This window comes from Mus musculus, chromosome 2 (genome assembly GCF_000001635.26).
Source record: "Mus musculus strain C57BL/6J chromosome 2, GRCm38.p6 C57BL/6J".
NCBI classification, from domain to species: domain Eukaryota; kingdom Metazoa; phylum Chordata; class Mammalia; order Rodentia; family Muridae; genus Mus; species Mus musculus.
The window spans coordinates 67,672,307-67,697,994 of record NC_000068.7 but is presented as its reverse complement, the minus strand read 5'-3'; the positions used below and the strand labels follow the sequence as shown (position 1 = coordinate 67,697,994).

General features: G+C 37.4%; 1 protein-coding gene and 1 non-coding gene across 7 annotated transcripts in view; both read right to left on the bottom strand.

Moving 5' to 3' along the window:
- Positions 1-25,688, bottom strand: part of B3galt1 (UDP-Gal:betaGlcNAc beta 1,3-galactosyltransferase, polypeptide 1) — a 557,194-nt gene that overhangs the window by 424,888 nt on the left and 106,618 nt on the right. The gene's annotated exons all lie outside the window — the stretch shown is intronic.
- Mir7224 (microRNA 7224) lies at positions 22,479-22,538 on the bottom strand. Its single transcript, NR_106083.1, has one exon. It is a non-coding gene; the product is annotated as a microRNA 7224 (primary transcript).

The following is a 25,688-nucleotide window of genomic DNA, read 5'->3' as shown; positions in this document are numbered from 1 at the left end:
TGTGCTTATTAACATTTTAATATATTACATTTTGTTTTCCGAATTGTAGACTCAGGTACACTTTCACTTTGCTTTTAGGAAAGTAACAACAGTGACCATGATGAGTCACATATTCTCTCTAAAATTGGCCCCATCCATAACCTTATCCTAGCTTTTCCATGACTTCATCCCTTTAGTATCAATGCCAATAGAAGTTTCTAGTTGCTCATGTCCACAGCTTGGGCCCTCACTGTTTTATCTTTAACACTGACACGCACACACACACTTGTACTCTTAGCATTAACAGTTGGAGACATGTCTCAGCTGTTAAGGACACTTGCAGATCCTGGGGAAGACATGGGTTCAATTCCCAGCACCCCATGAAAGCTCAAATCTTTCTGTTGTGACATATCCAACATCTACTCTAACCTGTGTGGGCTCCTGTGTGCACATGATGCATAAACACTCAAGCACATGCGCAGATGTAAATTGAAATTAATTAATGAATTTTAAAAATAAATAAAATACACGTTATTGTTGAACATTTTTCACTGTTCCCCTTGCTATCATCATGACAAAGACTACTGTTAAACTCACTTGGATATAGTAAAAAGCCTTTTGACTCCTTTTTATGCCTTCACTGTCCTTTTTTAGAAAGAGAAGACTCCACAGAGAAATCAGATGGTCCCATTAAAATAGAAGTCAAATCTCATTACACTTGTCGAGGTCTTCAGTGGCTACTATCTCATTCAAGCAGCTGAGAGTGGACAGCAAGGTCCAACAAGGCTTTGTCCTTCATTTGCTCTTTAACCTTCCCTGTCCCTCTTATCATCACGCTTCTAAAATTCACCTGAGCACTAAACTCTGCTTTTTGTCTGAAATCCTTGCCTCCAGATATTTTCATGGCTATACTATAACCCCTCAAAAGAGGATTTGCTCAAAGCCTTATTTAAATTAATTCCATCCATCCTTTTCACTATTTATTTTCTTCCCTGCTTTTATTCTCACCCCATTTACAGTGCTCCACCATACTGTGCCTCTACTTAGTCATTCTGCTTGTCGGGGGAAGTTCTCTAGATTTTGTGTTTTATAGTAAAATGGAAATACTATAAGAGAAGATCGATCTCATTGAAATTGGACAAGGCAAACCAACAGAAGGAAAAGAGACTCAAGAGAAAGCACAAGAATTGGAGGCTCCCGAATCTCATGTTCAAGAGTCCCACAAAAATATTAAAATAAAATATACAGAGTACATGGTGCGGATTCCTGCATGCCTTGTCCTTTTTGCTGTGGCATCTGTGAGTTCTTGTGAGCTTTGTTCAGTTGATTAAGTGGGCCTTGTTCTCCTGGTGTCCTCCTTCATCTCCCCTGGCTCTTCCATTCTTTCTGACTCCTTTCCATGATGGAGACATACCATTTGGAGATGCGTGTTCCAAGGTGTTTCTCGGTTTCTCTTTCTCTGTCCATTTCTGACTCTCTGTCTCTATTCTCTGTCTCTCTGTCTCTCTCTGTCTGTCTGTGTGTGTGTGTGTGTGTGTGTGTGTGTGTGTGTGTCTATGACCCTGTCTCTGTCTTTCCCTGTATCACTCCTTCTGGTCCCCCCTCCTCTGTGTGTGTGTGTGTGTGTGTGTGTGTATGCATGCATGAGCATGGGTGTAATCTCTGGCTCACAGTCTGTGTTTGTGACCATCTGCTGAATGTCAAGCAGCCCCTATAGTTTTATTCAAGCTCCCTATTGGCTGTGGTTTCAATTTGTTTTGCTGACTGTAGTACCTTCAGTGTCTAGAATGGTGTACCACATAGAAAAAAGTTCAAATACCATGAAGGAGAAGAGCAGCAACTTTGGAATCTAATATAAATTGCCAATCAACTTGGCTGGACATTGTTTTCCACATAAATATTTCTGTCTGGCATCCCTTATGAGATTGTGATTTTATCCTGTGTAGGAAGAATCTGAGGTTCTTCATAGGGAAAAATAAGATGTGATAGAGACACGCGTCGAGCTGGATACAAACTCAGCCTTTACCACCTCTGCTGCACACTGTCCCTTCTCTGAACACTCATAAGACAACCTGTGTGCATCATTACATGTGTGTGTGTATATACATATATATACACACACACACACACACACACACATATATATATATTCATTATTTGAGATACTTTATCTTCTATGTAGACTCATGAAACTAAGTATACTTGGTTTAATCTACATTTCTCTCATTCATTATATAATTTCAATATTAGTAAGAATCAAAATAGGTGGATTTCCTTTTCAATTCTTCACCAGCAAGTTCTGAAAGAGTTTTCCTGTTGTTGTTGTTGTTGTTGTTGTTATTTGTTTGTTTTTCTCATTTAAGTTGCAGCATACAGTGTTGAGTCCCAATCTGAAGCTTGGATTTATTCTCCTTTCAGTGTGCTACTGTCTCTGCACCCCCTTGATTTTCTCCTCATTTTTATTTAGGTTGTTTAGTGTTTATATGTCCTCAGATTTCCCTTAGAGTAGGATGGTAACGCAGATGAACAGATGTATTAATTAAACACAGATTGCTATATTCTGGCAGCTAATTATTTCATACTATTATAAAAACCACCTTTCTCAAAAAGTCTCCTTTAATGGTAGGCTCTCAATTTCCCTCTGAACAAGATAGAAGGAGAAGCTGGCACACAGGTGTGCCATGCCTTGGGTGCGTCCAACACAAAGGAAGAATGCTCCCCAGGATCCTATTTCACGTAAATATTTGTGAGCTGAAGTTATTTTGTACTATAACAATTGCATTCTCACTTCTTATAGGCTATCCGGGAAAAAAATTGAAGCAATTTGTTTCATGAGCACTCAAAGATATATGTGTTTGTCCCTTTTTTTGTTGTTTGATTCATTTTTGTTTTATTTTGTTTTGTTTAAAAAACTCATTTTTTCTGACCTCCTTCAACAGCATGTAAGGTTATCATCAAATGTACTGACTTGCCTTTGAGTGCCACATTCCACCAGGACTTTGGTCGACTTTCATGCCTTTCTGTATTTGTCATCCATATTATGGGTGGGTGGTGAAGATTCTATGGTGTTCTCTTTTGTCTCTCAACCTTGATGTTCCTCTTCCCTCCATTTTAGCCAGTGGAAGACTCCTTTTCACAGGCTCAGGGAAGGCAAAGAAGAGACAAGGCTAGCAGGTATTTCTTTCATGTTCTAGTGATTCACGAGTTTAAGGGTATGAGAACATTTTCATGGAACTAGGCAAAAGAAAGAAGAAGTATATTTGATGGCGATGGTCATATTGTGATGCCAATAGGGATGAAAGCAGAGGGTGGCTGAGAAGAATAAAAGGATGACAGCAATGGGTTCTGCCTCTGCAGTACTGACGGGCAGAAGAACTCTGGAGAGTAAATGTTCAATGCTTAGGTAAGCTGGATCACTCTGACCAGTCAGAAAATCCCAGACACCCTAGGTCTACTTAAGAGCAACACACAGTTGTTACTTGGGTAATGGAGCCAGGGACCTTCAGCCCCTATTAGAAGATGGCCTAAAAGAATGGCTACCAAGGTGGACAGCAATGGAGGGATGATATTCCTGAAATGACTGGGGTGGCCTTTTAGCAGAACCAAACAAATTAATCAAACATTAAATGCTAAACTATCAATAAAATATACAAATAATCAATGATATGTGGGATATTAAGATTTAGAGTTTAGAGAGATACTATATTGAAGATATAATTTCTAAACGCATTTCAGGTAATCTTGTTATTTGACTATCCTGAAAGCATTTTACGTGCCCTATCAAATTTCTTGTTTCTACAAGATTCACACATATTAATGCAATTGTAAGGAGCAATTAATAGCCTAATATAAATTAACTTTAAGAACATAAGCTTAAGTAGTAGACACCATTTGATAATGTAATTTTGAGTTTCATACTAGAAATTTTGAAACATGTTTCTAAGGCATCTTTTTCCCCAATTTTTCACTTTGTTTGTTAGTGTTGCACAGGTATAAAATATGGGAAATAAGTAACAATAACTGCAATCATGTTTTGAGTTAATTTTAATCCCTTATCAACTTTCCACATTTATATAAATATTGGTCCTTGTATGGATGAACAAATCACTCTTGCAAATTATTATACCCTTGTCTAGTGCTTTGCCACTCTCTTTCAGAGTGAGTCTGCTATGTCAGATATCTGGACTATTTCTATAAAGCAGAGGATTAGATTCCTAGGAAACAGAAAAAATAAAATTAGCTTTTCATACAGTTATTTCCTAACCATTTCTGAGGGACAGTATGTCTTTGCTATCATTGCTGTTCTTAGGGTTTAGGACAGATTGTCAGTACTTTAGCATCCTCAAGTTCATGTGCAGTGGATTTCCTGTGGAAATTTAGATCTATGGTCTACTGAAGCATTTCCAAGACAGCCTGCACAGATATACATTTTCCAAAAACTTCTTTAGAAAAAAATAATAGTTCAGAGTTAATAACATCATTTTAAGATTAAATATTTGTTTGCTAAATGGCTAACAAAATTATTTTTATGTAACGGCTACATGATTACACCTAACCCAACTAGCAATTGTAGGTGTTAACTTTCATGATTATTTATAAACACTGGAGAAAATGTTGCAGTAGAAAATGAAGTTTTTTGTGGCTTCAATTGTGTGTGCCTTTTTCTAAATACTAACAATTTCTATCAACAAAAGATAAATGAAAATCAACACTAATAAAGGGAAGCTAATTGGTCAGGATAAAGTAACTGCATAAAATGTCTGGTTAAAATTCTGAGTAGCTCAGCACCTAAAAAAAAAATGCCTTATCTTTATAACTACTATATTTTCCTGTCAAGTAAGCCTACTCTGTTTCACTTGAACTCCAGATTCAGAATCCTATAGATCTTTAAGAAGGCAGTGTTCTAGTTTGCTTTATTTGGATATAATAAACACCATGGTCAAAACCAACTTGGGAGCAAACAGGTTTATATGGCGTATACTTTCATTTCAATGTCCATCATTTAGGAAAGTCAGGACAGAAACTCACGCAGGGGCAGAGGCAGGAACCAGGAGATATGCAGAGACTATGGAGGGATGCTGTTTAGTTGGTACCCACGGTTTGATCCCCATGAATTGTTGGTCTGCTTTGCCATACAACCTAGCACCAATTTCCCAGAGATAACTCTCCCCATAATGAGTTGAGCATGCTCACATTAATCATCAATCAAGAAGATGCTCCACAGAGAGACTCACAGGCCAATCTGAGGATAGCAATTATTCTATTGAGGGTTTCTTCTGCCAATATATATCTAGGTTTAGGTCAAGTTAACAAAAAACAACCAAACAGACAAACAAAAATATTCCTGCCAGTTTGAGGAGATTGAAGGCTCTAATTACTAGTTCTCTTATCCCAACATGATGAAGCTAGTGGGGTGGTGACTTGAAAATATTAACATGCCCTTCAAATTTCAGCAAAATCTCCTTCTAAGCCTTTTCAGTAAAAACAAAACTCAGATATATTTTGCACACAGCATAGGTCAAAGTGTAATTAGGAAGCTAGGCAGCCACAGCCTGGTCCAAGTCAACCTCCTGCAACAAGGTTAATAGGCAGCGCACTGGCCAGAATGAGAAGTTATCTGGAATCAGATCTGAAAAGAGGGTGGTGTGTCTCTGAGGACTGCATTGCCAAGAGAAAATAATTAGGACTAACATGACACAGAAGTAGAGGCAGAAAAACTGTGGCCATTTTTTGGCTTCAGTTACCCAGAGTTACCTAATTTTTAGCCAATTGTTTTCTGTTTTAGGAAATTTTAGAAAATGGCATAAAGAGTTGAACTGTGTTGGTTGCTGACATTAGGTTTTATGATTTTGACACTACAGATTATCCTTAATTATTTACCAACAATTGCTAGTTATTAACAAATGCTTCTTAGGGGGAATGTCTTGCTATTAGTTGCGTCGGACAATTCCGTTTTACCTTTTTACTGTGTGAACTACATTTATAGAAAACCTTCATTTAAATTTTAATAAAAATTACAGAGCGATATCAGTGGATAGCACCAATCAAAGAGTTTTCTTCCATTTCCAACCACAATGCTCTTTTTCCCCTTACAGGTAACTATGTAGACTTGACTAATTTCCCAGCAAAAGTGTACATTATTGCAATTATAAAACAAAACAAAACAACAAACAACAAACAAAAACCCCAGAAGTTTAGTTTTGAATTTTGAGTAAGTGGACTCATATTTTTTTCTTTTGTTCTTTTTCAACTTTGCTCAAAAGTATGATTGAAAATAATAATTGTAACTGTTCCCTTAATGTCATTCCACTCTGTGACATTACAATTGCTCACATGTTCAGCTGTTCATAACATTTACATTGAATTTAGCTTAGAGATCTCTGACATCCTTGAATGAATGTCTTTTCTATGCATTCTAAAGCACAAGCATGAATTTCCTAGAAGCTATATTGCTGAGGGAGAGTGTGGGAATGCAGGGTTTTGGGGCATGCATGCTGTAGACATAATCAGATTGACATACTGGTTTCAGTCTTTTCAATTTATATACTAAACATTCTTATGTACTTTGAACATGGCCTTTTGACCACCTGTACATTGGACCGTTTAATTAGACTACTACTTTCATGTACTGACTCATCTGTCCATCCATAATATGTAAACTGCCTATATCCAAAGTATCGTGCCAGGCTCCAGGACACATGATAGCTATATAAGGTGACACAACAGTCCATGAAGAACAATAAACATCTGTCCCCGAGGGTCCAAATTTTCATAAAGTATGATTATTATTCTTTCTTTCAGAAGAGTCTTAAAGCAGAGGCAAAGAATTGAATGCATCTTCCCGGTGATGATGAGAGATCACGTTAAAAAGCAGGTTGCAGATTTCTTCTCTTTTATTGGCTTAAGTTGTTCAATAACTGTCCACAATGTTTTCTCAAGGAACAGAAAAACTACCGCGCTGCTGCTTTGTGTGTGGCCTGTTATAGGTATTTAGGTTATGAAGTGCTGATTGAATGAAGTAAAGGTGTCTCAAAGCAGGAAATAATTGTGTGCTAAGCTTGATGTCAGAATACCATTTAATCAGTCTAGATTTAAATAGAAATTCTGATTTCATTTAAATTCAATAGATACTCCTTTCTGAACGTCTGTGCTTTCGCAACCCATCTACTGTGCTTCTAATTACAAAATTAGAGCATATAAACCATGTTCAAAGGCCCTGAATCAGTAGAACTTCAGTTCTCAGTTACAGATATACATGGGTGTGCATAAGGCAGCATAAAAGGAAAGTAAGAAATAACTTGAGAAAATCTAGCACTGAATACCAAAGAAACAGTCTGTGCAGTACAGCAATTCTCTTATTCCCATACTAATTTGCCAGAAGTATTAATTCAGATAACCCAAGTCTAGCAGTGGTCTGCACAGCATGATACGGAAGAATTACATATCATCTGGAGATGGATGAAATCAAGATTTTTTCCCCCCAAGCATAGCACCACATTATTCTTAATCCATTAAACCGCTTATTATTTGCGATAAATGCTTCTTTTAAATAGATGTTTTCTCCCTTTGGTGGCATGCGGGTTCCCCCTCTTTTCAAATATTCCCCAGGGGACAATCTCTTGATTGTTTTTACAACTTGCCCCTGCATTAGTTTTAGAAAACAAAAAGAAAACACAAGTCTCCCACAAAATAACAGCACCCCCCCAAAAAAGTTGTTGTCCTCAAACTGAAAGTGTTAAACACCAAATACCGAAGGAATGCTCCAAGTCCACAGTGGAGATTTGTGTTGAACACAAGACACCGTCAATAAGACAAAAAGGCCACCAACAGATTGGGAAAGGATCTTTACCTATCCCAAATCGTATAGGGGACTAATATCCAATATATATAAAGAACTCAAGAAGGTGGACTCCAGAAAATCAAATAACCCCATTAAAAAATGGGGCTCAGAGCTGAACAAAGAATTCTCACCTGAGGAATACCGAATGGCAGAGAAGCACCTGAAAAAATGTTCAACATCCTTAATCATCAGGGAAATGCAAATCAAAACAACACTGAGATTCCACTTCACTCCAGTCAGAATGGCAAAGATCAAAAACTCAGGTGACAGCAGATGCTGGCGAGGATGTGGAGAAAGGGGAACACTCCTCCATTGTTGGTGGGATTGCAAGCTTGTACAACCACTCTGGAAATCAGTCTGGCGGTTCCTCAGAAAATTGGACATAGTACTACCGGAGGATCCCGCAATACCTCTCCTGGGCATATATCCAGAAGATGTCCCAACCGGTAAGAAGAACACATGCTCCACTATGTTCATAGCAGCCTTGTTTATAATAGCCAGAAGCTGGAAAGAACCCAGATGCCCCTCAACAGAGGAATGGATACAGAAAATGTGGTACATTTACACAATGGAATACTACTCAGCTATTTAAAAAAATGAATTTATGAAATTCCTAGGCAAATGGATGGACCTGGAGGGTATCATCCTGAGTGAAGTAACCCAATCACAAAGGAACTCGCACAATATGTACTCACTGATAAGTGGATATTAGCCCAGAAACTTAGGATACCCAAGATATAAGATACAACTTGCCAAACGCATGAAATTCAAGAAGAACGAAGACCAAAGTGTGGACACTTTACCTTTTCTTAGAAATGGGAACAAAACACCCATAGAAGGAGTTACAGAGACAAAATTTGGAGCTGTGACGAAAGGATGGACCATCTAGTGATTGCCATATGCAGGGATCCATCCCATAATCAGCTTCCAAATGCTGACACCATTGCATACACTAGCAAGATTTTGCTGAAAGGACCCAGATATAGCTCTCTCTTGTGAGACTATGCCGGGGCCTAGCAAACACAGAAGTGGATGATCACATTCAGCTATTGGATGGGTCACATGGCCCCCAATGGAGGAGCTAGAGAAAGCACCCAAGGAGCTAAAGGGAACTGCAACCCTATAGGTGGAACAACAATATGAACTAACCAGTACCTGGGAGCTCTTGGCTTTAGCTGCATATGTATCAAAAGATGGCCTAGTCGGCCATTACTGCAAAGAGAGGCCCATTGGACTTGCAAACTTTATATGCCCCAGTACAGGGGAACGCCAGGGCCAAAAAGGGGGAGTGGGTGGGTAGGGGATTGGGAGGTGGGTATGGGGGACCTTTGGGATAGCATTGAAAATGTAAACGAGGAAAATACCTAATTAAAAAATAATAAAAAAAATAATTAAAAAAAGTCACAAATGGCAGGTTTCTGTCTGCTGTGGACAAAGGCTACAGGCTTTTCCAGGTACCGATCCACCAGAGAGGGAACCTATCAAACAGCATGGTTTCTGATCACAATACAAATTATTTTCAGCTTGGTATTAGGTAACAGGGTAGATTTACAAAGGTGGGAGAAGCAGATAAAACCACTGACAAGATGTAGCTCCTAGAAGTAAACAAATGAACCCGAAGCATCAGCCAGGAGAGAAGCAGAGGCCAGGAGAGAAGCAGAGGCCAGGAGAGAAGCAGAGGCCAGGAGAGAAGCAGAGGCATATGTATGTGCATTTGGTTAAAATGCACTGCTGCCTTCCAAAGGATAGGGAAAGAGCTCTCCTTTTCCTCCTGTGTTCACCTCCAGGCACAGAATTAAACAGGATACTTTCGAATTTCATTGTCGGTCTGCTGCTAGAAATCAGGTATAGCCTATGTAAGCCTACTATTATCTCGGCAACTTTACAATTCCTCACAACAACCCCCGTGGCTATGAGCAAATAGCTCATGTAGCAGTGTACCCTGTGAGCTAAAGAAAAGTGAGAGAGGATCAGATTGCCCTAGGTCTATGTATGCACACTATTTTTGATTCCTTATTTTGGAAACATCTACAATCTCACACACACACACACACACACACACATACTACTACTACTACTACTACTACTACTACTACTACTACTACTACTATTACTACTACTACTACTACAGAGAACACTGCTGCAAGTGTCAAGTTAGAGAAAAGCTCTTACTTGAATTATATAAGTTTAATTATGTCTTCCTTCTGGCATTTTAGCAGGTGGCACTTCAGTGATCAGTGAAGCCCCAGCATCTGTGCATGCCAGCGTGTTATGTATGTTGCCAGCCCACTGATGTAGAATTACATTATTGTCACCGTCATTTATAAGTGCTATAAAAACTAGGTCTTCTAGCGTCTTTCCTCATTTGTAGCAAAGAGTTATCCTTGAATCCCTTCTATTGAATTCTAAGGAAAACTCTCTCCTCCAAAATTTCTTTCTCATCACCTTTTTGGTCCTTTGAAAAATTTCACTTATAGCACCTGTGGTCCGCAGACAGACAGGACCAGGCTGTCTAAGACAACAGCTTAACATTCTAGGTGTTTGATGTATCATAGCTGAATCATTAAAGATGCCAAATCTATTTCCGGAAGATGGCATTTGGACATTTTAGGGCAATTGCATCGTATGTAATTATGCTATATGGGCACTTCTGGCTTTGATGCAAGGCTTAACACCTGTTGTAATGTCTACTATCTCATCTTATCTGCACAGAATTCTTGGGGCCAGGCATTTAAAGAATGCATTCAATATGTGCTGAGCGTATTCTATATGCCAGGCATTCTCTTGGCACTAGGAGAGAAAAACTTAGAGAAAGTTCTCCAACTTTATAGGGTTGGGGGATTGCTCTATATAAATGTTTCCATGACTGATGTACAAATGAAGAGAACGAGAGGCTGGCCTCTCATAAGCACTCATGGAGATAAGACACATATTCATTAATCAAATCTTGCAACCCTTGCTCCTGGTTTCTTGTCCCCTTAATAACCTTCTTGTGTTGAATACCTGCAAGGAACAATAGCAACAAACTTTGAATGACAAACTATTTGCCAATTTGTATTGGAAACATTTCCTTGTGCTTTACAATATTTTACATGCATTTGGCAAACCCTGTATAAAAAGTATTTTGAATTACTAATTATCAGGAGGAGTGAGAGTTTATTGTATGTGTATGATTGTAATATAGGTCATAGTAGATTGAGAGCAGAAATGTTTTTTTCTCACCAAGTCCTCTTTAAATAGTTTCAACAGTATATTTACACTTTTCTTTTGCTTTTTAAGAACACTTCCTGGCATTGCACAGATCAGACAAAATTAATATACTAATATAACCTATTGTTATTTTCTCTTTTCTACCAGCTAGAGCATAACTTTGCACCATACACATGGTCGGGTCATCAATTTCTTTATTTTTGGTCCATTTCCTGTAGGAGAGACTTCCAATGCCCCAGAATGGAGTGAGGGAAAACAAGATAAAAATAAAAACACTGTGAAGGAAACAGTTGAACCTCACCTGACATACCTAATAGTTATGTCCTATAGCATGTGGTGTCCAAATGTTGGCTTTCCATCCTCTGACATGCTTCTGTGATACTTTCAGACTCCTGGTATGAGCAGTCTCCCAGATGAAAACCCAGCAACATCTTTTCTGGCTGATATATCTATCTATCCTTTGTCCTCGTTCACAGTAATCCATCCCCTATGATTCCCTTAGTAAGATCGCTTCATCCTCACAGGTGATTAGCTCTAAAACTCATGCTTGGCATTCACTTCAGGATGGCTCAAGCCTGCTTCTCTTCTGTGGAACCTGCCCTAGGCTCAGGATCATGGGAAACTGTAGGATTGCCCGCCTTATCTCTGGACTGGACTGGCAATACTCTCAGAGTAAGTCTTAGTTCCATGGTAACACATAACCCTGCTCACCTTACAGCCACTGAGCTTTGTAGTTTTATGGGCATGCCTCTGGTATTCATAAATTTTCCCCAGGTATCAGGAGACTCAGGAGACTTAAGAATCTATGGAATTATTTCACCCAGGAAATATAATGAAGAGGCAAACTCTGTGCCCAAAGGTGAACCATATCTTAGCTCCACAAACAGGCTTCTGATAAACCTGCATCTTTTCTTCCATGTTTTCTGAGCCTCTAAACTAGGAGGACAAGTGTTTCCCTCTACTCACCTGATCTAACAAAGAGCCATGGATGGTTGCCTTAAACAGCTGTTGATGTCTCACAGTGTTAAGAGGCTGAAAAGGCCAAGATTCAATTCCTCAAGGAATTTCTTACTGGTGAGTAGACTGCTCTCTCCTCAAAATGGTGAGTGGGTGGGGGCACTTTGGAGTCTGCCTTCCTATAGGGTCTCTAATTCCAACATGAACACACCAATCTAAACCCATATGAACAACTAAATGTACCCATAGCCATCTCCACATATTATGGCACCAAGGACTACAAATTTTCCACCTGAATTGTAAAAGTCTGTCATAGGTAAAGGTCCATAAGTTTTACTTTATTATCAGTTTTGAAGAATTATCTGTATAATTTGAGAAGACTCTTTTATGGAAAGCTACTTGGGTTTCAGCTGTATGAACTAGCTGAAATGCAGAAAAACATATCATTGGAAAAATACATGTAAACATATGAAATCTTTAATGATTGGTCTCTTCTATTTGTGAAGAATCCTCTCATTTTTTTGCAATGCTATTTGTTCTGTTTTTCATTAAGTCTTTGAAGCCAATCTTTACAGATGAGCAACAATTAAACCAAGTTCAGAGGAACTTATAACTATAGGCAGCTTCATCTATTATCACTTTATTAAGTATTTTTTGATACAATGTTAACTATTTGTATTTGTTTTGTTTCCTATTTTCCTCATGTATATGGAAACCCCTGAGGCTTAGACTCAACCACATATTCAACAGTAAATTTGGGGATGAACATTTTCCTGCAAGTGGGGATCAATGCACTTCTCTTCTTGCTGAACACTGAGTGGTGCATCTAAAGGTCAAATATTTTAATTTCACTTATAAATTTAGAGTTCAGTTAAAATAACTAGTCTTTAAGGATATATCATTTCAGCTAGCTCAAGTATCTTAATCTTTATTACACAAAATACAGGATAATATCCCACCTACAATTTTTTGTTATGCAACTCAGTAATCAGTGGAGATATATAATTTCATTATTTTACATCAGGAAGTAACATCACTTAAACATGTCTAGTTGATGATATTAGATGAAGCTACCTATAGTTATAAAGTGAGACATATATTCATCATTTGTTCTTGATAAAAGAAAATTTATGTTAATGGTTACTCTGATCTGCTACAGATTGAGTCAGTCTATTGTGTATTTGACAAAGTCAGTGCAGATGCAATGGTTCATATGGGTTTTGAAGACAATCATCATGGATAATTTTTATTATTTGCATGTTTAATGTGGGGTTAATTAAATGTCTTTCTTGTTCTTTGAGTTTGATTTTGAAACATGCCAGAGCTGGAAAAAATCCGTAGGGGGGGGGGGACCCACAAACAAAGGGGTAATATTCCTAAAAGCTCAGCAATGAACTTGACTATTTCTAGGGTCTATTGGAATCCCTCTAGATTCCATTTAGTTGACCTAGTAAATTTATCATATTTCTTCCTGGTTTTGTTGTTGTTGTTGTTGTTATGTTTTGTTTTGTAACTACAAAACCCCTAACTGCTAGGCTGCTATTCATTATTCACCAATGTAAGTGAAATGCTGTTGATTTAGGTACATTATGCGCACACTCAGGATTTTGCTCTACTCTACCCTGCAATTTGAGTCTATGAGCAGCACAGAGGGACTGTTCCTGTAAATGGACAATGTAACATGTGAGTTTTGAATCATTTCTAATCAGTAAATTATCCAGTACTTGAAACTGCTGCAATAATCTTCAGTTCCTTCTAGGGCTTGCTTTTGGACTGATGCTCTAAGTAGTGGAAGGAAGCCAGGTAACATTTTGCTGGGCCTAATCTCATAAGAGGTATCCCATCAAGTTGATATTTAATTGCCTTTTAAATTTTCAGAACAAATTCCAAAGGGAAAAAATACATTTTGCTTAAAACCAGCCATTCTCATTATAGTGGTGGCTTTAGTCCAGTCTGATAACTTTATATAATGTAGTTCTTTTAAACCCCACTGGGAAATGATATTATCAGACACATTGGTTGTTACACAATCGAACCCAGGGGAATGTTTCTGACCAATGGTGGTGAATAAAGACATCAACCATTGAAAACACCAAACACAATTATCTTGCTGTATTTCAGAGTTGAAGAGGCTATCTGATACATCTTAGCAACATCATCCATATTTGCCTTACATACTTGCTCTATTTACAGGCAGAGGAGCTGTCTCCAATATGTCCACTGTATTGTTAGCATCTTCTATTATGATGGACACATAAAAGCTATCTAAGAAATTGATATATATCTGTTTATTAGTAAAATGTGTAAACGCAAAAATTCTTGTAAAGGAAATTTAAAGGTATTTGTTATATTTATAAAAATGATTAAATATTAATACTCACTTAGTGATGTGGTTTATGTGCATTTTAAATAACACTGAAGACATCTTAGTTCAGAAAATATAATTTTCTATTTATGCTTTAGTTTTTTTTTTTTTTTTTTTTTTTGGTCTTGTGACAATAAATACAAGCAATCATCATTTTGAGAAGAACTCGTGATTAAACACCGCAGCCTCTCATCTAATGCTTTCCTTTTTCTTAGTAGGGCAAGATAAACATTGAGTCATTTCTACAGTGTGACATGAATGGAGACATCCTACCCACCCAAGGCTAAGACAATGTCTGGGATATTACAGCTACTTAAGAATGACAAACACCACACAGTATACCTCAAGCACAGTAAGAGGCACTCTAGACAGCCTCCCATAGTTCTCCCATAGTTTCCTCCCATAGTCCTTTACTCAGATGGAAGGGAAAGAAAGAAGAAAAGAATGTAGGGATGCAGGAAACAGCTTTATTTATGGCCTTACATACAACCAACAGTACTGTTTGCAAAAGAATGTTGAACACCTATTATGAATTACACGTGGAATTCTACACTTGGCTTTGGGATTATTGAAACCCATGTTTGTTCCTCAATAACACTGGAGACAGAGAGAGTTGGTTTTTTATGGTTGCAAGACTACTGGATTCTCTTCTAGTAGCAGGCGTTCAACTACTAAAAGAAAATGAAGCTTGCCATTTTCACAATCTTTTCTCCAAACTCAGGCCTCAATCTCTGTGTCTTATTTCTCCGTGGTTGGGAACACCATTAGTCATTGAATTGTGCCATCTTCACTAGTTAACTTATTGCTTTTATATGCACACTGAAGATGAGAATGTGAAATAAAGTACAAGACAGAAGGTTAATTCATTGATTTCTGGAGATCTGAGAATTTCAACAATGCTAGGAAAGGTCAGGGGCTCTGGGCTGTGTGTCAGCTTTGGAATCAATGGTTTGATGAAAACAATAAATATAAGTGATTCTAAAATTGCTTTCAATCAGAAGGGTATAAAGTGGTTATAAGTTAGAGGTCCAAGATGGAAATAAGTAATAGGGCAACTGTAAGTGACTATTAAACCATGACCAAGGTTCACCACTTTAGAAAGCTATGAAACTTTTAGGCTGCAGAACATAATGGAACTCTGCAGCCCAGTAAATAGTTCTTAACACAAAAAGTCGCTATTGCAATACATTGAGGTGATGATAGTGGTTTAAAATTCATACTGTGCAATTACTAGATGAAATGTGCTCACAGCTTATTATAGTACGAGAAACATTGGTCCTACAAGAAAATGTGAGTTCTGACAACTTAGTGTTTGTTAGAGAAGCTATTATCTCCAACGGCCACAAAAGAATCTGATAGCTTGCAATTCATGAGTTGCACCAAAGTAAATTTATGAAAAAGATATAGTTTACTTTTTATTGATTATTTTATTTATTTACATTTCAAATGTTATCCTCCTTCCTGGTTTCCCATCTGACAACCACCTAGCCCATCCCCCTTGCCCTGTTTCTAAAATGGTGCTCCCTAACCCACCCAGTCCTGCCTCCCTGCCCAGGCATTTCCATACAACGGGGCATCGCGTCTTCCCAGGACCAAGGGCCTCTCCTCCCATTGATGTCTGACAAGGCCATTCTCTGCTACATATGAGGCTGGAACCATGGGTCGCTCCATGTGTATTGTTGGTTCGTGGTTTAGTCCCTGGGAGCTCTGGGAGGTCTAGTTGGTTGATATTGTTGTTCTTTCTATGGAGGTTCAAACTTCATAGAAAGTTCTTCAGCTTCTTCAGTCCATCCCCTAACTCCTCTATTGGGGTCCCAGTGCTCAGTCTGAGAGTTGGCTGTGAGATAGTTTTCAAGGAAGGATAAAATATAATTATCTCAAGAAATTGTTACAAAATTAAAAGAGCAGGTAAGACATCTAATAAAAACTAAATGCATTTCCTTCTCACTTGGAAAGCATTAATACATTAATTAATGCTTTAAAGAACTTTAAAGAACACATGTTAAATAAAAATAGAACTTTGAGCAATAAAAGGAATTTACATCATATCACAATTACCCTACCAGACTAGTATACTTATTTTGAAATCTTTATGAAGGAAGAAAGTACATTCAAGTGAACACAGACTGTTCCCAAGTCATTGGTGGCATTAAAAAAAAGTTGTTTAATAATGGCCAAGAGTGCCTCCAATGGGTAGTATACATGTGTCCAGTACACATTCCTAGCTACAAGGAAGGAACTTTAATGGAATTATATAGTACACACAGAGGCTTGTGTTCAATCCAACCACACACACATGAAGGATTTCACACAAGTAGCTTTTGTAAAGAAAATTAGCTTTACTCTTTTGCATTGAAATCAAAGAACTCTCTTCAAATGTTGGTGGTGATTATAAGGAGCTGTTGTTAGCCAGGAAGGGTGAATAGTGAATTATGTGACACTTTAGAAGTAACATAACAAAATACTTAACAAAAATTACTACCACAAAGTGAGAATTATACTGTAATTGGAAACCATTGCCCTATAGATGATGGCTAATTACCCAAGGTGAAAATGTTGTTGCAAGTGTTTTCTGGCCAGAAGTCGTTAACATAGTTAGTTAACTGCCAAGTGAGGGTGCTTGCTCAACTCTCTGTGGCAGGATATGAACACTGTCCCCTGTGGCTGCCATGTCCTCAGAACAGTACAGAAACTCAAGTATTTCAAAGAAACTGTGGAAGTTCTCTGATCCCAGATACAGTAAGCAGGAAGTCTCTTCATTTTTTTATATCATTTAAATGAAAGCAAAGTTTTATTTTTTTTTAAAGCCTGACTTATTTCCCTTTTTCTTGGTTTGCCAATGTTGTGAGTTTCATTTAAGCCATGGGATATTATTAAAATTTAATTTCTTGAGCCAAATTTAAATAATCTCTTAGGTTAGTGAAAGTATTTTTATCTTCTGTCTTCATGCCACATCCTTCTCCTTCTTTCCCTCCTCCTCTTTTGTCATTTTGATGCTGTGGATTGAACCTAATTCTTTAACTATGCCAAGCAATCAGTCTACCACTGATTTACATCCGAACACCTAATGAAGGGAATTAAGCTCATGTAATGCTGACCAATTAAAACACACATAAATAACTATCAGCTTTGCCTGATTAGGTTCCATCCATCATAATGAAAATGTTATTTTCTATTTTTCGATGTATGTTTCTAATTTCTAATTTAAAGTACTCTGTGTTTACAGTGCAACAAAAGACAATACACATAAAAGTAGGATTTTTTAAAAAAATCAAATAATTTGTCTTGTTAGTGATAAGACCTGGATAGGATAAGCTACATCCCAGCTGCAACAAAAGAGTTTGAAATTATATTTTAGATTGAGAAATCAGTATAAAAATAATACTTAGCTACCAGGATTCTTTCTGATTTAAAGAAATAGAGCCCATTAGTTTTGCAAATATACAAGTCTCAGTCTTTGCTTGAGTGCCCTTTGAACCTCCTGAGAAGCACTGCTTACTGGATGTGTGCCACAGAGAGAGCTAGACGAAGAAAGTCCTGGGGAGACCTAGGACAGAGAAATACACTGCTATTCTAAAAATAACATAACAGACTTTTTTTTCCCCCAAAAGGACTATAGATTAGATTCATGGCCTGTAACATTTCTGATCAGACAGAATGAGACACACATTTCTCATCTTAGTCCAGAAGCACATGTATCAATATTAAATTGGCAAATGACATCGTCCATCAGCTACTGAACTGTTTTGTTGTAGGAGGAAGAAATCAATTTCTGCTCTGCATAAGCTGGGTGGTAGTTTATCTTCATTACCAACACAGCTGTATTGGAGTGACCCAAGAAGACAGTAACATATAACCTCTAGGTGCATCTGGAAGCCTCTTCTAGAGATTAGGTAAGCAGGGAGGTTCCGGGCTATAGAGCCATCTCATTTGCTGGGGACCAGATAACCACGAGTGGGGTGATTACTCTCCTTTGCTGATTTGAGGTACTGTGGTCCAGCACACAGTACTTACAGGGATGGACTAAAAGATGACAGCTGAGAGCTAAACAAATCCTTCTCCCCAGAGTTGCTTTGTCAGCTCTTTTGTCAGATTGATTAGGGTCACCTTAAATTTTACATTAAATTACAGTGGGCTGTATCACCAGTTTATACCTACTTATGTTCTACCTTAAATCTAGGGACAATCGCTGAAATTCTGGTTTGGGTTGTTTAAAACTTGAATTAATGGGTTTTTTTTTTTGGTTTGATTGTTTGTTTATTTGTTTGTCTGTATGTTTGTGGTGATGAACAATAAATCCTCCTGCATGCTGGCAAATAAATGCTCTACCACAAAGCCACCTTACCTGCCCTTAAGTCTTGCTCTTTGTACAGGGATGTGCTGTAGAGTATTGGACAAAGAGTGGGGTACTTGATCCTGTAGGCAGCGCTGTCGTTGAACCGAAGCAGAATGGATTCTGGGTACCAGTAGACTTAGCAGAAAAGGTGTGTATTTAAATTCTCTAACCCAAGTTCCTTCCTCATAGCTCTCATCCCTTTTGTCCTTGAATACCTTGGTGCTCTTCTGTGTAATGTCAAGGAATTGCAGTGAGTGCCCATTTTGAATGGATACACAACATATTTCAATTATCCCAAAATTGAGCAAAATAAAAACATCTCCCAGATATTATTGATTTTTATGCAATTGCTGCTTTGTTTCTCAGTGTTTCTTTCCAACTCCTTTCTCTCATCCTGCCTACCTCTCATCCTTGTCATCACGCTTCATTTACTCATCCATATTTGTTGAATGTGATTCCACTCTCTGAGTCCTTAGAGTACATAATACTCTAGGACTCTTTTGCACTTCTCCAGATAATAGTCAGATCCGTCTAGTTGATGATTCTCTATGGAGAAATTCAACTTAAATCATAGCCAAAACAAAAATGAGTTTTAAGAAAGATAGGATTAAACAAGCCTACATATTCTGCTTAATATTTTACTTCAGAGGAAAAAAATATAAAGATGAGGGTTCTAAAGATAAATGGGTCTACAGCTCCAATGATGAAGGGAGATTTGTCACCTTGCTTGCATCCTGCCTTCAATGTGCATTTGCTTATAACAATGATGCTCTCTCAGTTCCTGACCCCCTCTTAACCAATAGGACTTCCAGGCAGCTGGCTCATCAAAAGACAACAAGGTAACACACCTAATATAACATAACTTGTTTTGGGAATGTAATTGTTAGATTGTAATAGTCAACAGCAGCGACTCTCGGAAAATTTATATCCTTTAGCATTCCTAATATACAGCTACATATATTTAAGATTATTAAAGCATTGTTAAAACACAGTCCTTTGAATTTTAATAATTACTTAATAGATACAGACATAAAAATGTCCTCCTGGCAGCTCCAATATCAATATTAAATAGTTATTTGTTAACTGAATGTACCTACAATAAATCTCAAATGCACATATATTCTTTCAAATGGCAGTCCTTGAAGTAGAATTATCCTGTCAAAGAAGAAGAACAAAAATACTCACAGCAGTTAGCAGACCGACTGACTTGCAGTCAGAGGGTCGTTCCCCCCCCCCCCCATCCTTTGGAAAGGGTGAAAGCTTGGAAATCTTACCAAAAAGAAAATGATTTCATGGTTCACCTATGTAAGTTACACACATGGTTTGCAAGCTGCTCTTTAGCTGCCACAATTCAGCAGGAATAAATGGACAGCAATTAAAGAAGCATGCTCATTATCATGAACTCTGAGACTGTGTGTACACAGTGCCAGGAGGCAGACATTCGTTTTCATGCCAAGATGCACATTATTTCATCCCAGTACAAATCACCAAACCATTTGAAATCTACATGAAGGTAAGACGCTCCTGTTAATTGAGATGTCTTTGAGCAAACTATACCGCATGAAGAATGACTGTGTCATCTAACATAAATTCCCACAATGAAAAGAAGATGAACATTTATACCAACTGTGATAGATACGTCCTCACAATCTCTAAATAATTATTTAAGGTGAGAATATCAGCCAAAAATACCAGGCAAGCAAGTTGTATTGAAGAATCAAGAAACAAGCCAATGAAACAGAACAATTTGTTAATTAACTGAATTCTTTCTAAATTAATACTTAGTCTCTAATCTCCAGGCAGTGTTTGACTTTTGTCAGCTATTGGTAGTTACATTCTTATATTTCCCTGGAGCTTTTGATTCATACCCAACTGCCTTTGTTTTTATGTCAATCAAAATACAAACAAAGAAAAATGACAACGCCCTTTCATAAATAGAATTCTACCCGTGTACATAAAACAACATGTAGTCATTTTTCCTTCCTTAATTGTCCCAAGATAGCAGTCAGCTCATTCTGGTCTCTGCTTCTTTCCAGTCAACTTGGCCTCTCGTTGAATAGGTCTGCATGTGCAAAACTGAGCCCAGGACACAAGAAAGCTCCATCAATGAAGACTGGAACAGGCTTCTAAGTCTCTAGAAATCGCTACCCACTTTCCCAAGGACCATCTAATTACATAGCCGCACCATAATCCTCTCCACACATTTCTCTGGTCACGCATTCAGCAATATTTTTACAACCAAATCTCAGATTAAAATGTATTTATTTCTCTTAACCCATATGCTTACCTAAGCCTTGCATGTTATTTATTACCAAATGTAATGGATGTGTGTTTGGGGGTCTCTTTCCATTATTCTTCCTGTATTTAGTTTTTATTACTGTTTCTGAATCATATTGAGGAAAAAAAATCCCCAGTGCCTTGATATAATCTTCCAAACATCAGGCTCAGGAACATGACATGTTAATGCAATTTTAGAAATCTTGAGTTTGACCTCAAGCTGATGACCAAATGAAACACTACCACAGCTTCCACTTTCTCAAGAGGCCATTCATAGCAGAAGTCTGGCACTAGCCAGACTGATAGTATAAGTTCTGCTGCTTACTGACTGAGGGAAGATCAGGAGTCTCTAAGCTGTGTTTCCTTTTCTGTACAATATAAATAATACTACCTACTTCATACACTTCTTACTAGGGTTTATTGAAATCAGTGTCCAGTCGCCAGCTTATAAGAGTAATTTCCAGAATTACTTATTATGAATAACATACACTCATAAATTTTCAGATCCTTCCTTGTTTGATAGATATTTTTGCTTCTCTTAAAAACCAATTTCATAAGGTAGAGAAGGCAGTACTTTTGGTGTACTTCTGAGATAGGAGCTGTAATTCATACAAATCCAATAAAGCATTTGACCTAAAAATGAAAACATATTAATGATAAAAATTGGTCAGTAGATACATTAACATCTAGATCCAATAATGAAATTGTTTATAGTATTTTCATCATTAAACTTAATCATTAATCATTTGTTCCTCAAAAAAATGTGCAACCTAAATACTTTTCCTTTCTAAAAAAAATTATTATTCTCTCATAGACTACTGCCCATCCACAGCCTCTCCTCCGTCCACTTCTCCCAGGTTCTCCCTCACCTCGCTTTGCCCGAGATCCAGTGCTCCTATTTCCCTTCAAAACAGAGCAGGCCTCCAAGTGACATCAACCATACATGACATAACAAGATGCAATAAGACTAGGTACAAATGCTCCTATCAAAGCCAGATTAGGCAACCCAGTAGAAGCAGAGAAGCAAATATGGACTAGCAAAGAAGCTAATCCAACTTAGCTTTCACTGACATTTTATGTTTAAATTGGTGACTTTCTCTAATTACTTTTCAGCAACACTGTCATTTAATTCATTGTTTTAATAAAATTCTAAGGCATAGAATTCAAGTCTAAAGAATTTTCTTTATCGAAGACAGTCTCCCAAAAGTAAGTCAAATTTGCCTTAATCCAATTGGCTCCTGTTGTTAAAATGGGATTCTTCCTAGTTTCTCATCTTGTGTGAAGAGACAAAGCTATGGATGGTTCTGAAAGATAGCATCATGATGGCTGTGTTGTGATAGCTAATTTTTTTTTTTAATGGGTAGGGCTGAAACTCTATTATCTGTGTTACTGAGAAGGTGCTGTTTTTAAAACCAAATAAAGTGGCAGAGATTTCTAAAGAACCATCAGGACACCTGGTGTGTACATACAACTTACAGTTAAAAGTGCAACATTGTAGAAACATTCCTACTAATGTGGGTGGTCCTCTCAGTGGAGATCTAAGTGTCCTGAAATCTTCACTGAGGGGCCTACCCACATTAATAGGATTTAAGTATGCTGAGATATATTACAATTAGGAGAAATCTGTCAAATAAAAGCAATGCCCAGCTGAACCCAAAAGTAGTCCAAGAACTCAATGGTATATTCTTTCTCAAAGGAATTAACTTTCCTTTGAAAGAACTAGTTTAAAACAGCAGCTAACTTCAGAGAAGCCAAATGTCTTTGCCTTGCTTTCTCCTGCCCCAATCAAGCTGAAAGTGAAACTACCTTGCTGAGGAAAGAGGGTCAAAGAATGAAATTTTAAAATAAATTTAGAAAATTTACCATTATCTAGGACTGGGCCATTTTAGTTAAGTAGTTGAGTTCCCTGGGTAATTTCATGTGATTGGTAGTTTGGTGTAGGTTTTCCAGTACCAGTAAAAGACAATCCTTCATTAAGTTGACTGAGGAGGCAACAGAAGACAAAATAATGATTATTTCTAAGTATATCTTATGAAACTTGAATAATCATTTAAGTTAATTATATCTTTGCAAGAGGGGGAAAAAAACGAGAAAAACAGACAACTGAAGCAAAACAATTTGGCCAGAAATTCGACTTGGAGGATTAATTTCCTGTGTGATTCATGCCTGTGTAAGCTCATGGTGTAGCTTCTATTTCCTGTCTGTGATTGTGTGTTGGGATAGATGGTCTAAGAAATGCCAGGTTTTTAGTTAGTTAATCTCTTAATTAATCCATTAAAAATGCATATCCTAGTCAGCTCAAGCCTCCCAGTCCTTTCCAAACAAAACTTAAGAGATGGAGATTTACAAAGTACAACTCTACAACACAGAAAAAGGCAGAAAGAGGAATGGGAGATGAGGCTCAGACAGTAAAGATGCTTGCCACCAAGTTAGATGATTTGAGTTCAATCCCTAAAACCTACAGCATTAAAAGAAAATGAAGAAATGCCCACCCCAAAGTTGTCCTCTGATGTCCACACATAGAATATGGCATACATGCAATCGCTAGACACAGAAACAAATAATAAAAATGTTATCACAGTTTTTAAGGAGACGCTGTACTGTAATGACTGTAACATATACCCAGTGATGTGCTTATGGCCACATATTGTGCTTAGGGTAATCTTCAGAGATAGAGTGCCATCAATTACAGGAATCTCCCAGGCATTTTCCCAAATGAATAGCCTAGTGCATATCACTGGAAGAGTAGATATGTACATAGAGATGTGGTGATTGGTAAAAAGATATCTGAACATTTTAATATAAAATGTAAATTAAGACAGAAATGTGAACAGAATGTAAGAAAGAATAGAGTTCCCTGAAGGATGTAAGTATTACTGGAAAGATTTCCAGAGAAAGGGACATGGAAAGATATCAAAATGTGACCAAAATATTAGATAGCAGTGATGAAGTCAAGTCCTAAGATGAAAATGATTGATTATTAAGAATAATAAATCAAGTATTCACACATCATATTACGACTGCGGTGAAAAATAGAAAAGTCTCAGAAGACTAAAATTTGGAGACCCGAATAGAACTGCCTTTTGTAAGACTGATGATGAGCAGCAGATATAAATGCTTATTAACATTGGGATTACACATTCAAATGAGAGGATATTTATTTAGGTTTATACATTCTAGTATTCAACTACCTAATGTTTAGCCCCTGAGTCATTATTTCCTGTTTCTGAGAAAGGCTCTTGAGGATGTCCTCTAATAGAGGGGGAGTGGGGCATGGCACAGTAAACCAAGGCTGAGAAAATTCCAGAAAATAGTGTGTTTCTAACACAAAACTGTAGCTCAGAGAAACATCAGAACATTCACTGTGCATAGAAAACAACAACGTCATGTAAGAGTGGCATCACAAGAGCTCTAAGAAGGATTTTCTCGGAGGGACAGGATGATGGGAAAAAATGAGGAGTTTCCACTATAAAATAATGGGAAAGTGAATAACCTGAAGTTAAATACTGTTTTAAGGAAACAGAAGAGACAACGTAATTAAATATCTGGAGGGAAACTAAAGGCAAGGAAAATAAATTAAATTCATTAATTTAAAATTTGAAAATATAGGTAATGTTACTGTCTGTGCCAATGGCAAAAATTATCATTACACTAGGTTTACATTAATATCACCGGAAAATGCATTTAATTTTTTACATCACTTTATTTTTCATGGTCCTATTAATTAGCAATTATTTTGAGTTCAAGAAAGCCACACATACTTTGCTAACAATCCCTGGTTGGGGTGGAGCGTCTAACTCTATTTCTGGTGCGAATTTGTCCTACCAGTTTGGCAGTTCTAGAAATTTCAGAATATGGTTGCTGACCACATTGTCCTACACACCTAAAGAAGCCACCTGCACAGTTCCTATCCAAGGCATCTCAAGTAAATAAGAAGTCAGACTGCAATGGTTACTAAAAACGTCTGCCAGATATGCTCATGGCCACATGACATGCCAGTTGCTACTCTGACTTCTGGGACCTGTGAGGGTAGTTGGTCACAGTCTGGAAGGACTTAGCATACAAAGGTCTGTGTTAATAGATGTCTTCTCCGCATGAGATGCATTGGTGTCAGAACAAAGATCCCTAAAGATGGAACTCAAGGACAAAAGGACTGGAATCTTTGCTTTGTACCTATAGCTGCTTGTGCTACTCCTGACACTGAGTAGGCGGCATGTTGAACAAAGAGTGAAGAAGGACCAATTCATGTGACTGAGTAAACTTACTTTCATTAGTTGTTCTAAGTTACCAGATATTCCTGTCATGAAAACTCTTGGTGGTTATTATTCTTACAAGTAGTTAACATTTTTTACATATTGCATGTATTCAAGTATCTCTTTTCAATAACATAAAGGACAGCCATTGTTTTAGTCTTTGATACCTTGACTCTGAAACAAAGTAACAGGCTGTGAGCACAAGACTTCCATAACAACACTCATTAGACTAACAGAAAATATTTTCTGTCTTTTTATGGTACTGAAGTTTAAAACCAAGATGCCACAGATGCTAGACAAGAGCTGTACTACTGTGCAATAAGCTATTTATATGTAAGGAGCCTATAAAATACCTTTTGAAAATTAACACTAAATTTAATGCTATGATTATTAAATGTTTTAACATAGACACCTTGCTAAAATCTACTGAATATTCTTTTATCTTGCCTGTATATCAATATTTAAGACAAT